This window comes from Pinus tabuliformis, chromosome 5_2, assembly GCF_031772625.1.
Source record: "Pinus tabuliformis cultivar Carrire ecotype Pingquan chromosome 5_2, CPIR1, whole genome shotgun sequence".
In the NCBI taxonomy this organism is placed as follows: Eukaryota; Viridiplantae; Streptophyta; class Pinopsida; order Pinales; family Pinaceae; genus Pinus; species Pinus tabuliformis.
This window is the reverse complement of record NC_142306.1, coordinates 845,242,799-845,247,869: the sequence shown is the minus strand read 5'-3', so window position 1 is coordinate 845,247,869 and position 5,071 is coordinate 845,242,799.

Genomic DNA, 5,071 nt, shown 5'->3' with positions numbered 1-5,071 from the left:
TGCCTTTATATAAAGAAACACGTCTTGGTTCCCGAAACAATCTTTCTTTATGCTTATGAGATTCATGTTTTGAATTCTTATGCAAGTGGTTACTCAAAGATTTCTATAACTAACTTTATAGCATGAAGATGATTTATGTATAAGTATTTGTCCATGTACTGTTGTGTTCTTTGATTTGTTTGTTTTACAAGTCAAAGGAGAAGAAGAGAACTCCAAGAAGGGTTTGGACCCTAAAGGCCTTCTCGAACGTAGGACCTTAGGTACGTACCCTAAACATTAGAATTTGCTTACAGTAAAGATCATGGCTGTGTGTGTGTTTCTTTGAATAAGTAATTTTCAGTCTGGTAGAGTCTTAACCCAAAGGAACCTAGGGGTATTTTCCCTTCAACCACACCTCACCTCCGTGTCACCCGCCACATCATCCTCCATACTCGGTACACGACAAATTTACGTCATGCTGACGTCACCTAGAAAAATGCGCCAAAGCCCACCAAAGTCAAATTTTTGTTAAAAAAAGGCCATAGCGTCATTTTCGCTCATTTGTATTTGTCTCCTCTGTGCGTCCTCTACATGCTCTTTTACATCCGAGGCAGCATTGTAACAGCATGGTCCGCCACCCAGCAAATTTGCTCCATAGCTTGACCCCTCAGCTCGACTTGCCACTTGCCAATTACTCAGTTCACCGTTAAAATAGGTATTTACATGAGTTTTGCCCCCAAACCTATTTTTCTTTGGTTTTCTCTGAAAAATTACCCGAAGAACCCATATTTAAAGGAAAAAACGCTGTGCTATCTTCAGAAATATACACTGTAACCTCTGTTTTGCCCAATTTTAACCAAATATATGTCAAATTCCATATCCCTCTGCAAAAATTCGCCCACAGAGTCTGAACCGAAGTCACATTAAATTTGCATTTGCTGAATGAAAAAGCCCTGAACTTTCTGAGTCTATTTTGTCAACTTCAAAAACTTTGTGAACTACATTTCCCTACAATGTATATCTAGTTAATTAATTCTGAGAGCAATTCAATCTGTGTTTCCCGAAAGAAATACACAGAGCTAGTGTTTTTCCTATTTCACTTACACAGACCCAGAAATTCCAAGTTCAAAAGCCACATAATTAAGCTATGGAGACTCCAGTGGCCTTAAATGTTACTCCTCTCAATGCACCTCACAAGGAACTGGAATTGCTACCTTTGGCTGATCGGGATTATCTAATCCAAGACTTGGTTGGTGACAGAAACTACCTGCAGGCATTCTGTGAACTCAGGAATAGTTATCTAAATAACAATGATTTCTATGGGATATGGGAATCAAATCTACCCATATACTTCCTCCCCTCTGTCAATGTCTTCCCTGAGATAATTCACCTCTGCAGTGAAAACTATGAACCAACCCAAATAGCAGTCAAAAGTCCTTCTGGCACCATCCTCTTTCATATAACTCCTGACTCCATAAATCAAATGCTCAACTTCAAACCAACTCAGCTTCTGTTTCCTCTTTCTATGAAATTCTTGCTTGATGAAGGTCCCAAACTCACCAGCTCAGAGATAAGCTAAATTGCCCAAGTGTTTATGAGAGCAGATTGCCAGCCTACAGAGCCTCCTCCTTTCAACTATACATGTTTCAATGAAGTGCGTAAATTACTCGTTGATATGATATCTTATGTTCTGGGGTTCAAAACAAGTGAACATATTGATGAAACCATATTGGTCTTACTGTCCACATTTACCCCAGGGCAGCCCCCTGCTATCAAATACAATTATGCAAAATTCATTGCCAACAAGATACATGACCAACTCTTGAATCTAGAAAGGGAGGGAGTCTTCAAGTATTCATTCTACATCTATCATCTGTTCCTGTATTATCAGTCAGACTTTTTCCAATTTCCCATCAGAAAATTAGACTCTAAAGGAGAAAAGAGGTCTGTAATTTTTTGGACCTCAGTCTTTCATGAAGTCAGCAACTCTCCCTACTCTTACTGTGAGTTCATTGACATGTTTGTCTATCCAGTCTCTTATCTCCTAAAGATAGCCCCTCCTCCTAGACTGTCTTATGATATGCAGAAAATATGGCAGCCCTCCAGAAACTACAAAATAGGTGACTCATACTTCTACCAAAATCACACTGTCATCAGGATATATGGCTGTGAGTTGTGCCCCTACAGGCTGCCAAGATATGTGCCAATGAGACTGTTTGCCTTGGAATATTTGAGGCAATTTATCAATTCCGATCTGACTCATTTCCATAGCACCAAGAAGAAGGCTCAATTGAAATTGAGAGACCAACTAGGCCCCTATGTCATGAATAAAAAAGAAAGATGGCAAGAGGCCAATCAAATACTAGGTGAGAAACTCAGATTAAAAAGAAGCTTTTGGTGGGTACCCTATGACCCAATTGGCTTTATCAATGCAAGAAAAATAAAATATAGGCTGTCAGCCTATGAACATTGCAAAATCCCAGAAATAGAACAATTTTCCAACCAAGATGAATGGGTAGAAGGCACACTAATTGAACAGCTCATTGAGGAAGAAAAAATGGAGCAGACTATGAAAAATTTGGAAAAGACTCTTGACTTAGATTATTTTGGGCAGGTGTCATTTAAACTGCCCCAACAGATCGGGGAAGGCACATCAATCACTGCAGCTTCACAAGTTGCCCAACAAAGGACTACAGCAGTAGAAGGAATAGCAAAAGGCAAGAAGGTAGTGGATACAGAGCAAGAAACAATGTCAGATCAGCCAACTACCTCAAAGGAACAGAGTCAAGGGCAAGCCCCTCCACTATAGATAGAGGCACCACAGGTGCCAGCATTACAGACTCCTCTCAATGAGGAAAGAAGCAAGAAACGGGATAGAGAAGAAACCACTCCTGCAAGTGGGTCAACACAGCAGCCAGAGGCCAAGAGGCAAAGAGTAGATCCTCAACCTGAAGAGGAAATTAGTGAATAAATCACAGGAAGTCCAAGAAGGGAGAGGGAAACCAGCCAAAATACATCTACCAGCTCTCACAGACAAGAAATGGAGAGGCAACATGGTATGGAGGTGTCCTCCTCAAGGAAGCAAAGTAAGCAACTATCTGGCATTAAAGGAACATTCATAGAAATTAAAGCCCAAAATGAATTATTGAGAGTACAACTCTATGATCAATTTCTGAAAACAACACCCTCCAAACAGCAATGACTAATGGCAGCTTATGACATTAAGGAGGAAAAAATGATCTTAAGTCATTTCAAGCCTAAAGTTTAGCACCCACAGACAGCTGCAAACTACATAAAAACAAATCTAGAAGTCCTCGCCAAAGACATACACCCAATGGACCAAATTGAGCTACACAAGCAAACAGGCGAAATGGTCTATGCTACATTGGCAGACAAGGCGATGCTGGCCCACCAATTGAAGGAGTCATTAAGCAATACATCTGCCCAATTGGAATTGGAGAAAATATCTTCCTTGGCTAAAGACAATAGAATAAAGACCTTGGAGGAAATTATTATTCAGCTAGGGCATGATCCTAAGGATGCCAAGGGCATCAAAGCCCTTATAAGGAAAAAGGAAGAAGATATTGCTACACTTAGAAAGAAATTAAAACTGCCTGTAACCATGCACCCACAAACTACAGAACTTGCACAAGAAAAGGCAAAAGAAGATACGATGGATTTGCTGATGAGGATGAATCAAAGGCTAATTGCAATTGAGCAAGAATTGGAGAAAGCATTGCAAGCCAAGCAAGGATAGTTGGCCTCCCAGCCACCTAAAACAGCTCCAACAGTCACCACTTCCCCTACCACAGTTGCAACAGCAATCCCTCCTATCATCCCACCATCAACAACAGGTACATCAACCATAGATGCTTCAGCAGCAACAACAACAATAGCACCAGACTCTAGCATGAGCATGGAAGAACTCATGAAAGCAGTAAAGAGCTAGAAGTCCAAATGTCAGAGCTGAAAGAGGCCAAAGAAAAGTTGGCCAAGCTGGAAGTAAGCTATGACAAATCCGAGATAACAGTGGCAGAAAAAACCAAAGAGATAAAGGCCTTGGAGAATAAGATAAAATCCTTTGAGAAAGACCTTACTCGTCATAAAACTCTAGCAGAAATTAAAAAAAAAATTGTGGGCTAAAATTGGCCAGTCCATCACTGATCAATGGCCATCAATACAGACTATCCATGACCAGATTGAATTGATAGAGGTAATTCAAGTTGAAACTCAAAAATCCAGAGCATTATTGGCAGATAAGCCCAAACGGGCCAATAAACTGATTCATTTTTTGAATACTCATACTAGAGATCAACTAGCAGCGCTAGATATTCGAAACAGAATAGATACAATTTTGACAGTGAAAAGGGTTCTGACCATGAGGAATTATGTACAAAATCTGGAGAGAAAGTGCCAAGAAATGCAGGCAGAAATAAATGCCTTCAGAGCAAAGTTTGCAATGTTGCAGAGCAAAGGGTTACCCAACTTATTGACCAGCAATCGAAGGCTATTAACACATGAACAGTATGCTCACAGGGTAAATACGTATGTTTCCAATCAAATTACAGCATCATCAAGCAACTCAGAAGACATGAGGCCTCCCTCTGGAAAGACTTTATATGACAAATTAGAAAATTTGTTCTACATTGAACATGAGATAGCACATCTTTTTGAAGTCCAGCCCAATTACTACAAATATATTGAAGCTGATGAGACATTAATAAAACTACACGGACACCAATTGCCAACAGATCAATGGTGGGAGCGCATGCTTGAAGTTTTACCAAGGTAATTTTGGTGCCTGCTCTTTTTTGATCAACTGCATAAAATCAAATTTCAAATATACGGGCCACCTATCAGAAAATCAAAATGACAAAGGAGGGAGTTCGCGCTAAAATGTGTTAAAGCAAACTCAGGCACAGGTGGCAGGACCGTGACAGCAACTCAGGAACACAAATCAAAGAGACAACTATCAGCCGACTAATTGAGCCCAAAAAGTCAAGCATCGCTGGACACCTAAGGTAGCTAGTACAACGTAGTTACTTCTTCATTCACTACGCTCTCTTTTCCATATCATTTATTGCAATTGAAG